At 46.8% G+C, this 14,703-nt stretch overlaps 2 long non-coding RNA genes across 2 annotated transcripts; one reads left to right on the plus strand and one right to left on the minus strand.

Annotated features, from left to right (window-relative positions):
• Window positions 1-675: 675 nt before the first annotated feature.
• On the minus strand, window positions 676-8,374 carry LOC127394494 (uncharacterized). Its single transcript, XR_007891632.1, has 3 exons — window positions 7,989-8,374; window positions 5,088-5,173; window positions 676-3,851 (listed from the first exon to the last, which is right to left on the minus strand). It is a non-coding gene; the product is annotated as an uncharacterized LOC127394494 (long non-coding RNA).
• A 369-nt stretch (window positions 8,375-8,743) lies between these two features.
• LOC127394499 (uncharacterized) lies at window positions 8,744-12,747 on the plus strand. The gene is made up of 3 exons (XR_007891637.1): window positions 8,744-8,915; window positions 10,879-10,992; window positions 12,135-12,747. It is a non-coding gene; the product is annotated as an uncharacterized LOC127394499 (long non-coding RNA).
• The last annotated feature ends 1,956 nt before the right edge of the window (window positions 12,748-14,703 follow it).

The raw sequence follows: 14,703 nt of genomic DNA on the forward strand, positions 1-14,703 counted from the left end.
CCTGGCACCCTCCAGAACATTGAACACTGTTCAATAACCATCAGATCTACTGAGATGAAACTGATACAGCTTGTTAGAGCATAAACTTATTGAAAATGTGCTTTGCAGCCAGACCAGGAGGACAGTGGCTTATTTGTGTGTGTGTGTGGAACATGAGCTTGGCTGGTTTTCCTCAACTTAAATAAAAAGGTGCAGTTTCTATAGTCTCTCGTGATCAGATTTTTAAAGGAGTCTGACTCTCATTTTGGTCACTTAATTGGATTCATTGATTTTTTTCAGGAGTATTAACAATCTGTGGTATTATGTGCTGGGGGCTTGCAAAGGACTAACAGTTTGGGACAGGTTTTTAGTATTTGGTATTCAGGTAGAAGCCAGAAATGGCCAGATTCCATTTCAGCTGTTAAATAAAACGTGCATTCCCAGTGCACTTGATCCCAAGGACATCCCACCCTGTCCTCATTCCCTGCTCAGGGCTGCACAGAGAACACTGAAGCACTTCCCAAAGTCCAGTTCTTCCGAAACTCACTGCTTTGATTTGCTGCTTCCTGTCTGTATTTCCACATCTGTCCATTTTAATACCTAAACTGATGTAATTGTTAGACCAAGAAAAGGAAAGAATTAGTTCTGTATCCTTTTTCTTTCTCCAAAGTGACACAAGACAATGAAGAAACTTCCTTTTATAGTCACAAAGCCTCATTTATTGAGATTCTGCTACTGAAAGAGATGCCTTGGAAGAAGAATATTTCAGTGAAATTATTTTTTTTCAGAATTAAAGGAAGTGTTTGATGACCTGAATATATCAAACAGCTGGAGCAGGAACCCAAACCAGGCTGAAGCTATCAAAACTCTCCACTCCACTATGGAGAGAGCGAGATTTGGTTCTGTTCCTCACCCTGTGGGCCACAGAAGAAGCTCCAGAGAGGTCCAGTAGCACAGATGATCACCTCTGCCAACCTGCAGCAAGCTCTGTGCCTCAGTTTCCTTACCCACAATTTTGCCATAACCATGTTTTCCCAAGGATGCTTTGTCCAGACAGTGTTTCTAATCTGCCACGTTTCATTTCTTACTCTACATTTCGTTCCAGAACTGAAAGGACAAAAGAAAAAGGTACTACTTGCTTTGCTTGCTGCCTCACAACCTTTGGTCCTTAAGCTGAACGAGTGCTTCTCCCTTCTCTTTTATACTCAAATATTATTCCAGTATTTAGTCTCTGAAAAAAACCTGGAATTTCTCCCTCCACCTGCAGGCAGATCTCTCACCTCTCCTTCCACCATGTGGGTATCACAGGGCAGTGAATCAGGGTGCTGATTATCTAGGTGCTAGAAAAAGAGCAAGGAGGCAATTCATGACCACTTTCCAGGCTCACATAATCCTTCCCACAGTGACCTGAATAACTCTGTGTCAAATCCGTGGTGGTTTCCAGCCACCTTCCTTGGACTGCATTTTTACATAGGAACAGTCTTCCAGTAGGTTCCTTCATTTCTACCAAAACTTCTATTAAAATATAGGAAAAGACTACTATTTTATCAATGCCCTGCATTGGAATTATCTTCCCTAAAGCAGACACATCTGTCTCCCAAGGCTAAATAGCTCGGATAAGGAGCTGATTCAGAAGTAGATTGATGGTAGGGACTAAATTCATTCTGGGGGCAGCACTGCTGAGGTCAGGGAAATGCAGAACAGCAGCTCAGGCTGTGTTACAGAATTGGCTGCTGTTAAAAATGAGCTAGGAAAAAAGTGAGGATGGCATCACATGAAGACAGAACAAATCTAATCCAGTGCTTCATTCTGCCCGATCTTCATCCTTGTGCCCAGCTGCTCACCTTTTAATATTGGGTTATGTTGCTGTTCTGCTGGGGCAGAGGTTTTCATCCTCTGCTCAGTCAGCTGCTCACTCTCCACCTTCCTGCAGTGACTTTGACCTGAAACCATTGAACAGAAAACAGCTGGACAGCACTTGTAACTGCCTCTGAAGCAGACAACAACTCTCACAACAAAACAACAGCATTTTCCTCCTGTAGTTCCACAGGTGAAGCTCAAAGCAGAAGTGCTGAGCCCCACCCTGGCACAATGAACAGCAGCAGGCTCAGGGCACAGGGATGAAGATCAGGCAGAATGAGGCACTGGATTAGATTTGTTCTGTTGCTGGAAGAGAAACAACCAACAGCCCCAAATCCTTCTTTTATCAGGGCAGATGTTGTGAGGGCTTTGGGTGGGGACAGTGTTTCCTTCTCTACAGTTTTGTTCATGTGCAGTAAATAAATGTACATTTTTGGAAATTGCCCTTGAAAAAGAAACCTCCTTCTCCACTGAAGCAATTTGTCAGATACAGGAGGCCTTTTTGCCTCAAATCAGATGAAAACTGAGACCAGCCACTCCACACTGCTACTGCAGGGCTGCAGGACACATCCATGCTCTGGAGATGGACTGAAATCACACAGGGACAGAAAGAAAACCCTTCCCCCCCAGCTTGTGACATTCCTCCCACAGATTCTATTAAACCCATGCTGAAAAACCTGCAAACCAGATCCCAAAAATCCTCTTTCTGTCAGGATATTTATCCTGAATTGTTTCCAGTAACGACAATGACACGATGGTCAAAGAAAGGCAGCAGAAAATGGCACCTTCAAGGTCTTCCCTTCCAGCTAGAGCTTCTACCAAGTCAATACATCACTGCAGAGACAGTTTTCATACACTGAATATTGCTGATTAATCATCTAGCACACAAAGCAAATCAGTTCCCCTCTTAACAGTGCTCAATCCTTCATTCCTAAATCACTTCCAAATTAAAATTAGGAACCTCTTGCTCTCCCCATGCTTTGCCCACAAACAGTGTGCTGAGGGTACAATGCTGAGTCAGAGGGAAGAAAAATCACCTGCTGAGTAACTCACATCTCCCCTTGCTCCAGTGTGAAGCCAAACCTGGGAAGTGATGTGCCCCACTGAAACACAACCTTTTTCTCTGAAACACAACCTTTTTCACTGAATGCACATCCCTCCTGGCTGGTTAGCATCCTTTCTGTGGAGAACACTCCTGGAAGGTGACAGTTCTTGGCCAGAGAGGTATTACCATCTTCTTTCTTCTCCTCTTCCTTTGGCCTCAAATTTATTTGTAGCTTCCACTCCTCTGCTTCACCAGAGAGGTCAGCGAGAGGAGAAGGGGTGATGGTTTTAAACTGGAAGAGGGGAGATTTAGGTGAGACATCAGGAAGAAATTCTTCACCATGAAGGTAGTGAGGGGGTGGAACAGGTTGCCCAGGGGGGTTGTGGGTGCCCCATCCCTGGAGGATGCATCCATCCCAGCACCCAAGTTCAGAGGTGGCCCAGGAACTGTGGAGTTTTGCTGCTGTTCTTGACAAGGGTTTGGTTACAAGTCACCCAAGCTGGAAAAAAAGGCCTTCTTATCCAGGCTGTTCTGGGCAGAGGGATGGCAGGTGGTTTAGACACGTACTGCAAGGAGGGAAACACTCTCTGGTTGAAATTACAGCCTCGGGTTGATTGTAGAGCTGGTACCAACCCGGTGTGTGCTGGGAGGAACTGGCATGAACCTGCTGCTCTCTGGGAGCCCCAGTCTGACCCTTCCACTACCCAGTAGCTTCCACCGAGGATAAGGGAGAGCTCTGAAAGGCTCCTGTGAGCAAAGAACCGGAGTGAAGCTGCCCACAAAGCTGAGGACTCCTGCAGGCGTGTGACCGGGAGCACAGTTCCCGTTTTCCCAGTGATTCGGTGTAGTCGATCCCCCTCTGCCGGCCACGCATCAGCCAGCGGCTGCGGGACCCTGCGGGAGCGCTGGGACGAGCTGGAACAGCCCGAACTGGTGGTAAGGAAGAGGCTGATGGTAGCAGCCCAGGCTGGAAAGAAAAGAAATGAAATAAAATAAAACAAGAAAGGGAAGGGGAAGGGGGAGAAGTGAAAAGGAAAAGGAAAAGGAAAGGGGGGGGAAAGGGAAAGTGTGGGGGGGGGGAAGGGAAAGGGAAAAGGGGGGAGAAAGGGGAAGGGGAAGGGGAAGAGGGAGAGGGCAAGGGGAAGGGCAAGGGAAAGGGAAGGAACCAATTAATACATGATAATGCTGCAGGATCCAAGAGACGCTTTTAGCAGGGTTCCTACCCCAGGCAACTTGAGCTTGGATTTGTGACTCAAGTATCAAAGCTGCACTTTCCAAAGTGAGCAGCACCCTGGTGTGACGGGGGAGGAGTTCTGACCATTCTGTTTCATAGCTATTTAATAATCACATCTGGTACATGCAGCCACCTCTGGCTGGGATGGCAGCCCCTTTCTGCAGCAGTTACTAGAAGTGGGCAGTTGCCTAGAAAAGCTGGAATCCTGAAAACTTTGATAACAAATCCAAATACACCCAAAGCAAATGGGTGTTTTTCTACCTTCTATTGCAACAGCTCCATCTGTGTACTGCTTTTTGATATAATTATAACCCTTTTCATGCCTAGAAACTTCTGTTGCTCAAGCTATTACTGAGTTAGAGCAATCCCATTTCTTAGAACAGGAAAGGATTTAAGCAGGAAAATGTAAAGAAGCAATGTAAACTCCTGGATCACCTTTTGAGAGTTACACCTTGCACAACCACAGCAGCTGATTTATTTCCAAAGAAAGAACACAGAAGGAACCATGCTAGAGAAATGTGTGCAACAGGAAAAATATGATGTCTGGGGAAACTAATATAAAACTGCTCATTGTGGCTGACAAAGATAACAAATACAGTGAAGATGTGGAATGGTCAGAGCACGGTGATTTAAGATTACAAGCAAAGTTTGGAGGGAGAGATAATATTAGCCAAATTGGAGTAGCTAGGAAAAGCAGGCAAGCACTTCAGACCAAATGGAAAAAAAACAACAATGTCTGCTGTCAAGCTGGAGCACAAATTCCTCTCTGGAGTTTGCTTCTCAGTGTTTGTGTTCATTTCTGTGACTTATCTGAGTTGCTTCACTTGATTTATTCAGCAGCAAAACATAGTGTGCACTGGGGAAGCACAAAGAGATGCTCTGAGACTTCTGTCAAGCACCTGAAGATGTACAAGAGAAGGTAAACACTCGCCCTCTGGGAGCAGCTTAGAAAGCTTCTCTCCTTTTTACCTCTTCCTCCCAGTGTCTTTTTCTCCAGCAGAATTAGCTCTGTTCTTGTTAATGGAATAATTTGTCAGCTGCATGCATACATTATCCTGTAAATGAATGAACAAGATGCAGGGTTAGAAAGGTATTAGCCTCCTCCCTTCCTCTCTACATGATCCTGGTCACACTGCATAATGTACAAAGCATCTTAATTAAGCACAGAAGATTTAATGGCACTAAATATGATCAGCCTTATACTGATCCCATTACTCTAAAGAACCCAATAAATGAGGCTCAACAGTTTCAATTTCACTTCACTGCAATCTCATCAGCATTCCAATTCCATCACTTCTGAGAAATCAGCAGTTTCAATGGAAGATGAACCCTCTTCCTCAGCCAGGCCCCATTCTACAACCACTTATTAGCAGAGCTAATTCTGGGTTGGAATGATCCAGAACTGCACACCAGAAACTTTTCCAGCCACAACATCTTTTCAGAAAGAAGAAAAAAGGAATATCTTTGCATTTAGGATCCGTTTTTCCACCCAAGATATCTTTTTTTAATAACTATTTTTTTCCCCCACAATAATGCTTCATGAATAATAATACCAGAATGATACAGAAAGTTAATTAGGTATGTATTTATAGATGTACCAACTGTGCCAAAACTTGCATGCAGCCCTGAGCTGGATAAATACAACCCTTGCTGTATTCTGCCACAGAAGCTGCTTCAATACCTCATGCATAATTTTATTTATGGCACTCAGATCCTACCAAGATGAATTACTGGTATTTATGAAGTGCTCAGAGATTCTCAAGAGAAAGATGCTTTGGACAGTGGAAGCATTAAGATTTTTCTGGTTGTGATGTATTGAACTGTCATGAACTCCTGCTAAGAGGCTTGTTTACTTACCAAGCTGTTATGCAAAGGGTCAGGGGATGCTGAGGTAACAAAACATGATAGAGGAACATCCTCAGAGGGTCACAGGGTGTCACCAGGACATCAGTTACAGGATCACAGGATGGCTTGGGTTGGAGAGACCTTCAAGATCACCTAGATCCAACCCCCTGCATGGGCAGGGACACCTCCCACCAGCCCAGGCTGCTCCAAGCCCCATCCAACCTGCCCTTCAACACTGCCAGGGATGGGGCAGCCACAGCTTCCCTGGGCAACCTGTTCCAGGGTCTCACCATCCTCACACTCCAGAATTTCCTCCTCAGGTCTCACCTCAATCTCCTTTCTTCCAGTTTTAACCCATCACCCCTTGTCCTCTCACTACAAGCCCTTAAAGACACTGAGAAAGAAGTTGAATTATTTTTGGAAGAGCTTGACAACCCTGCTCAGGGAAAGAAGTCCAGGGAAAAACAAACAAACAAACAAACAAAAGCCATCAACCAAATATTTTGATCTTTGCCTTTTTGATTGAAAAAAAAAACACACAACAACAATCCCAAAAGGGATCATAATTTGCATATAGCTTAGCCAGCTCATACTAACAAGACCTTGAGTAGTTTTAATTTCCATTAGCTGATTTGTTGAGGTGGAATAATCTGTCCAGCATGCTATTCACTCCTCACTGTCTCTTTCTCCCCAAAAACTGTGACCAAGAGCAGCTCCACACCCTGAAGAGTAGAAGCAGCTTCAAGAAAATTAAGATTTGTAGTTTCAAACTCTCTGTTTGAATTCAGAGGGAGCTGTAGAATCACCGTTCAATTAGACCTGGGCCATCAATCAAGGTGGATTGCTTTTGCTCACTGGGCATATATTATTTACCAACTGCCTGCTTTAGATGATAATCTGTCCAGCATGCTATTCACTCCTCACTGTCTCTTTCTCCCCAAAAACTGTGACCAAGAGCAGCTCCACACCCTGAAGAGTAGAAGCAGCTTCAAGAAAATTAAGATTTGTAGTTTCAAACTCTCTGTTTGAATTCAGAGGGAGCTGTAGAATCACCGTTCAATTAGACCTGGGCCATCAATCAAGGTGGATTGCTTTTGCTCACTGGGCATATATTATTTACCAACTGCCTGCTTTAGATGATAATCTGTCCAGCATGCTATTCACTCCTCACTGTCTCTTTCTCCCCAAAAACTGTGACCAAGAGCAGCTCCACACCCTGAAGAGTAGAAGCAGCTTCAAGAAAATTAAGATTTGTAGTTTCAAACTCTCTGTTTGAATTCAGAGGGAGCTGTAGAATCACCGTTCAATTAGACCTGGGCCATCAATCAAGGTGGATTGCTTTTGCTCACTGGGCATATATTATTTACCAACTGCCTGCTTTAGATGATAATCTGGGCAATTAGTCATAAATTACTACCACAGAAACCGACCATTTCTTACTGTTTCAGAAGCTTTGTGCTAGCCAGCAATAACTGCTGGGACAAATGGCTCAATTGATATTTCTGAGTGGTGAAAAACAAAGATTCCTGGAATACAACCCTGAATAATGCTTTCTTTGGGTTGGGAACGGGGCCATTTCCAGTGCTTCTCCATGTTCTCCTCTCAAGGCACGAATCCAGAAAGTACTGGCAAGAGCTCCCAGACGGATTAAGTTTTGACTTCTTGCCTAACTTCAGTCACGAGGAGAGAATTATGTGTGGTGATCACAAGCCAGTCCTTCAGCAAGATTAAACATTAGGGATAGTGGATACCCACAAAGAGCAAGAGTTAGAACAACAGGAGACACTCGGGGGCCAGTAAAGGAAGGCTCTGGCTGGTGACACACGTCTGGAAGCAGCTCCAGCACCGAGGGAATTCCGAGCCAGGCTGCCAAGCTTTGTGCAAGGCAAGACAAACGGAGACTGAAGCTTTTTTATTTCCAGCAATTCAAGTGGTATGTTAAAACAGCGCTGTGACCCCTGTGAAAATGTGTATTTACTAGGCCTTTCGGGCTCGATTACACACAGTTATGCTAGCATTTCTTACCTCTCTCGGGTGGGGAAGCCATCCAACGCTCCCTCCTTGCTCTGTGACCCAACCGGCCCATCTGCGGCCACAGCGCAACTTTCGAGGCCCCTTTTTTCCCCCCACTCAAGGTTTCACCCCCGCACTCGTCACACGGGACTTTAACTCAAGGTCAGGGGGAGGCTCCCCAGGCGGGGACAGGCCCGCAGCGGCCTTTAAGAAGACAGCCATTCCCCTCACACAGCTGCTCTCACCGGGCCCGGCGGCACCGCTGAGCTGCGGGGCAGGGGGACGTCGTATGGCGTGGAGGGCATGGCACCGAGGGGCAGGAGCCCCAGGGGAGCAGGAGCCCCGGGGAGCCCGGGGGCAGCAGCCGCCGCCACCTCCCGCCCCGCCGAGCCGCTGAGGTAACGACGCGGCGGGGCGGGACCCGCCACACCGGCTGAGAGGAGCAGGCTCCTGATTGGCCAAAACCCGGCTAACCGCCCTTAAGCCCCGCCTCCTTATTAACGTCTCGCCGCTCCATTGGGCCAAACGGACAGGGAGGTCTCTGATTGGATAACAACATCGAGGGGAGGGGGGGAGATGTTGCTATGGTTGGGCCGCCGTTGCGCATGCGCCTCCTTTCCCGCCCCCAAACCAACCGCCCCGCCTGGCCGAGGGGGGCGTGGCTTCTCTTGAAGGGCCACAGCCAATCAGAGCTGCGAGGGCGGGGGGTGATGTGAATATTCATGAGGGCCCCGGGCGGTGTTGTGAGGAGGGGCTGGTGAGGGGAGGGCGGGATGGCTCACGGCCCCTCATGGCCGGGCGGGATCGTGGGACGGAGAACCGATCCCCACCTCATAACCCGGCTCCCTTCCAGCCTGCAGGCTTCGTGCGGAGGGCTGGCAGCGCAGGGCGCCGCTTCCAGCCGGCAATTTTCAAATACGCAGTCGTAGGGGCCTGCAGGTGAGGCTGGTGAGTGGGTGTGAGGCCCAGAGCGGCTTCAGGGGGAGCAGGGAAGGCCTGGGCAGAGCCAAACGTTGATCTAGAAGCAACAGTGAGCGTACAGGAGCTTCCCAGTCGAGGTTTAATTAGCGAGGCAGTAAACATCGTGAGATTCCACGCTGCTGGGGTCTGGGGGAAAGCTGAGGGGGGATGTTTTTCAAGGGCTTGTAGGGAGAGGATGAGGGAAAATGGATCAAAACTGGAAGAGAGGAGGTCTAGGTTGGATGAGGAGGGAATTCTTCCCTGTGAGGGTGGGGAGAGCCTGGCCCAGGTTGCCCAGGGAAGCTGTGGCTGCCCCATCCCTGGCAGTGTTGAAGGGCAGGTTGGATGGGGCTTGGAGCAGCCTGGGCTGGTGGGAGGTGTCCCTGCCCATGCAGGGGGGTTGGAACTGGATCATCTTTAAGGTCCCTTCCAACCCAAACCATCCCATGACTTAGTTTTAAACAGCCAAAAGTTTCAAGCTTGATTTGCACCAGCTCTGTTAGTGCTGCCCTAGCTCTGGACTGATGATAGTGCACAGGTCCTGGGGCGACCTTGTCTTAGATCTTTAAAACAGCACAAGAAGAATCCTAAATTCAAACAAACAGCATATACCAGTTTCAGGAAGCTGAACATAAGACTCTGAGGTCTGTTGGTGCTGCTGACACCATGGGCAGCACCATTTACAGCCAGAATTTGCAACAGTTTTATGAATTCAGTTCTTGCTGCCATGGAAACAGACTGAGATGGCTAAAAACTGAGCAGGTTGTTCTAAGCTAATTGTTCGATGCACACAAAAACCTTGGATTCAACATTTTTTGTGCTGATTCCTTTAAACTAACCTGCTCCATTTCCATGGCAGCCACCAGCAGATTTACTAGAATTCATTTCAGATTTTACAATCCCGATACGTGTCATAAGGCTAACAGTTTTCCAACATTTTCTGTAGAATTAAAGATCCAGTGAGCTCCTTTAGATTTATTTCAGCAATCTGAGGCATACTCAGTATGATGCATCCAAATGATATATAGGTATACACAGCTCCTACATTAAAGCAGCATCTTTTTCTCTTCTGGTGCTTGTAAACACAAGGATTGGAGTTTTTACTGAGACTAAAGAATTAGTTTGTCTTCTGTCTGGGCCACATATTTAAGGGTGAAGTGCAAGAATCTCTTGTTTAGAGGTTGTCTTAGAAGAGCTGACTGAGAAATATTATTTAATATCTCTTTCAAAGTTAATGTGTCTTCCAAAAGATGTGTTAGGATTGTAACTCAGTAGTCTCTTACTTTTTTTTTTTCCTTTAAGAGCAGAGTGGTCTTCTAGTAAGCAGCTTGCAAGAAAGTTTGAGTGCCCCCATTTTGCCTGATTTGTTGGGACACCCACCAGTGTAAAGCAACAATCACACCTCAAGGCACACTTTTGGGGTACAGCTCTCCAAGGACACAAGACAGGCCTTTAAAATGACACTGACAGAGAAGGGACTTCCTAAAGGCATAAAAACCACTGAGCTGCCTAAAAAAACCCCCAAAAGCCTGATGTGCTCTGGTTTAGGTGATGAAGAGGTTTCTTCCAAACCTTGCCCACATTTTGGAGTAGATCTGCCCTAACAATAGCCCTCTTTAAGGAGGGATTGTCAAGTCTTAATGACTCCATTAAGGCAGGCGTGGGTTCACACACGCTGCTCCAACCAAGTAATAACTCTTAGGAATTAAAAATCCATATGGCTCTCTCAGCTGTACTACAAAACGTGCAGCAGCTGCTCTCAAAAACATTATCACTGTTATTAAAAAAAAAAAAAAAAAAAGGAATTAACCACACTGGCTTAGAAAACTGCAAATTATTATCAATAGGAAATGTAGTGTCAAAAGCCGTGCAGAATCTTCAGGCTGACTGGTTTGGTTTGGGTCCTTTTCATTGCCACTGTTTGTTTCTGGTTGCATTTTAGATGCTGTCATCGTGACCAAGGCCCCACGGGGATACACATTGTAACAACGTGCAGTATTCCAGTCTCATCCTGTTCCTGGGGAAGGGAAGCAGGCAGGGGATGAGACATCCAGATGTAAGTGCCTGAGGGCTCGAGTTATCAACTCACTCTGGAAGCAGCTGCTCCCACTGGCAAATCTCTTATGGATCAGTAGAGAAGTACAGCCTGATGAACCCCACCAGGCTGGGGAAACCATTGGGAAGGGTTAAAAACTCCCTGGAGTCTGAAGGGCATCAATCCCTTTTGGCAGCCATCCATTTTATTTTGTTTTTTTCCTCCACCTTGGCTCTCATTTCTGGTGCTGTTCAGCCTTCCTCCAAATTAATGTTAAATCTGGAGGAGGAGGGGGTGGGGGGAGGATTATGCCACAAATTTTCTGAGTGGCTTTAGCCAAATTCCTTCATGTCTGTGGAACTGTTTCCCTGGCTGAGAGAGAGGGGTAAGATTTAATTATGTTCTGTAGAAGGTCTCATCAGACCTGCTTCTTCAGTGCTTGTCAGGGGAGGTTGAAATGTGAAAGAAGCTGTGTTTGAAGTAATTAATTTAGGATGGCTTTGCTGTATTTTAGACTCTCAAGAGCCAGACAAGTAATTATATTAGACTACAAGCCCTGGGCACTCTGCAGCCAGCAAAAGCTTTGTCACCAATGTTGTTTTTTATTTATATTATGTAATAAGCCAAGGGATAAGGCTCCATTTACACCTAAACTGACCTTGAATACAGATTTTAATGAGCTCTGGCTCCCTGGGTGGCAGAGGTCCCAGATGACCTCTTAAACAGGGTCCTGTGCAGTTGCCTCTACTTTGTGAGCAGGGTGGGCACCAGCATGGCTGTGCCCATCATGATATAGTCCATAATATTTCCAACAGAGAATGGAGGAGTGAGCTGGAGCACCTTCCTAGAAGGCTGTAGTGTTCATGCAGCAGGGTGCTGCAATCTGAGCAGGCAGCTGAGACACTGGTATTTGGGGGGATTACTTTGTAGTGACCCAGTTTCTGGCCAGATCCAGGGAACTGCAGAAACATTGTGCTCTGGATCAGGACGTGGTGTTTGATTTTCACTGGAGGTACTTGGGACTGGCTGGGAAGGTTAAAAAAATTCATCAGGAAAAGGAAGCTCCTCTTTGACCAACAGCAAGAGACAGCCTATGCAGCCTGTGCACTGACTCTACCACTTAGGTGGTGATCAGAACCTAACAAAACCCTCTTCTTGCCCAGATTTACTGCTTCACAGCCCAACGGAGCGAGATGTAAACTGCAACACATCCCTCTTTATTCCACAAGCATCCCTGGCTCTGTTATCCCCCTCTCCAGTCCCCCTGGATGAATAACCCTTTCCCCTCTCCAGGTGACTCCCAAAACTGCCCACCCAGCAGATGCTTCCGCAGCACCAACTGTTCCAAACCCCCTCATTTCATCTCCGGCTTTTTGATTTTTTTGATTTTTTAATTTTTCCCCCCTCTCCCTCCCCCGTGTCCTCCCAATCTTTGCTGCCTGGCACATGCTGCAAGCTGCAGTCCCACCGGAGTGATATTGTGATGGAAATGAGGGAGGGGGATGCAGGCAGAACTGCACAGATTTACAGCACTCCAAGGGTTTCCATTAAAATCCTTGACAACTTGTTATTTATGAGTCGACCAACAGCTCTTCTAATATCCAGGGCCTAGACCCCATTCACTTCAATAATGCTGGGTTGGAATAAATGAGCCAGAGGATGGAAACCAGTTCTGTTAGTATAATGGAGGAGGCTAATAGGTGTTTAGAGAAAACAACTGATGTAATTCTGGGGCCCAATCCCTTCCCCAACAAAACAATAAAGGTTTGAGTCTTCCCTGCATTTCACGTGGTGATTTAATTCAGAACAAAGAGGGTGATAAATGGCAGCGTTTGGTTTCCTGCCGTTATAGACCCACTGAGCACTCTCTTATTTGTACTAGAGATAAAGGGACTCCTTGACTCCTGTGCAAGCAGGAATAGGTCAGCCTGGATCTCCAGAGCAAAACAAAAAGCCCCTCTGCATCACTGGGATATCTTCATTTTGGGGGGATTCCTCTGAGCTGCCCCACCCACACCAGGGTGGCACTCTAAGGGTTGTGTTAGGATATTTTTTTCCCCCATTCCTTTCTCTGCTCCCTTCCTGTCATCAACCTGCCAACTACAGAAGCTCCACCACTCACTACAGGGCTGATCCCTCCAGTAAGGACTTGGGTGATCAAAACACTTCAACTCAGGCTGTGCATGATGCTGCTGGGAAGAATTCTCCATCTCTTCTGTTGTGTCTTAAACTAGCAAGTGGAGTACCGAGTGTGACCACCCAGTTGCTGCTTGTACACCCTTTTCCTCCTTTGTTCACCTGCAGTCTTGTCTGTTTACATTCCTTTTGTCAGGAATCTTTTTATGTCCTCTCAGCTTCCCCTGGTCTCCACGGGAGCCTCATTAAGGTGAAGAGAAGCGGCAGCAGCAGCAGCTCCCCAGGCAGGGAGAGGCAGCAACTGCCAGATGGACCATGCTCTGTGCCTCCCACCTCCCCCTTTTCCACACCCCAGCCCTCAGCACTGTCATTTTGGAGGAGAGAGATGATCCTGAGGGTCCAGGTCTTGCAAGAAAAAGAAAGAAGACATGGGGAGATGACCAGGAAGAAGAAGGAGTGGAGGAAGGAGGCTGTTCAAGGGGACCGTGGCTGTCCAATTGGGAATCACTTCCTGAGAGAAGCTGAGTCCCAGTCCATTATTTCAGCATCCTTTCAGACACTGACTTCCAGAGCTGAAACAGTTTGGGAATCTGGAATCTGTACCTCCCTCCCTTTGTGGCCAGTCTCTTTTTTCTACACCAAAAATACCTTTTCCCAGGAAAAATGATGATCTTCCCTGTGAAACAAACTGGCATCCGTTGGTTTTTGATGCCCTCTGTGATCACAGTTAGGACCGTGTCCTTGGAGCTGAGAGAAGTTACCCTGTAGTTTGCATCTTACACAGACAGGAACTTCCCTGCTAATTGGAAAATGGATGGGGAGAAATATGTTCAAAATGTGTCTGTGTGAATGGGAGAGAAAGCCCAAGGGAAGAACCAGCTCCTGGGAAGAGGAAGGCAACGTGTCTGACAAAAATGAGGGAGAAGCAAAAGGACCAGGAAGAGGGAGAAGAGGCTGGGTGGGTTTGTCTGGATGAGGGAACAGGAAATGCTGCTCTGCCTTGGAACATGATTTTAAGTCATGAAAAGCAAGTCCTTCCTTCCCCTCTTCCTATTTTCTCTGTCCTTTTCCTTACCAACCTTCCAGGCACCTCCTGCAATTCCCATGGACTTGCCCTTCCATAATTTCAAGCTCCACCCATCCAGGTGATTTAGAGCATAGACTGGCTGGAAGGAGCCTCTGGAGCTGGTTTTAAGCAAAAAAAGACAATGGTAATTTTGTGTAAAATAGAAATGTGGGAACATTTCTCCTCCTTGGCAGTGTTGAAGGGCAGGTTGGATGGGGCTTGGAGCAACCTGGTCCATTGGGAGGTGTCCCTGCCCATGCAGGGGGTTGGATCTGGATGATCTGGGTGTAAAATTGGATCCCATCCAAAGTGTATCTAATTATCAGCCATTTGAGCTACTTCTGTATTAAACCATAAAACGGAGATAGGATTGCAACCTCTTCTCATTCCAAAGGCTAAAATGCAGCAGTGACATCAATAACCCTGTAAATTACGAGGGAAATGAAAACTCGGTCAGAAAAAAATTAGATGATGCAATTTGTGCTGAGGGGTAAATTGGTCCCTGGTTGCCCGCCATGGGGAAAGTCTGA

Source organism: Apus apus, chromosome 25 (assembly GCF_020740795.1).
Source record: "Apus apus isolate bApuApu2 chromosome 25, bApuApu2.pri.cur, whole genome shotgun sequence".
In the NCBI taxonomy this organism is placed as follows: Eukaryota; Metazoa; Chordata; class Aves; order Apodiformes; family Apodidae; genus Apus; species Apus apus.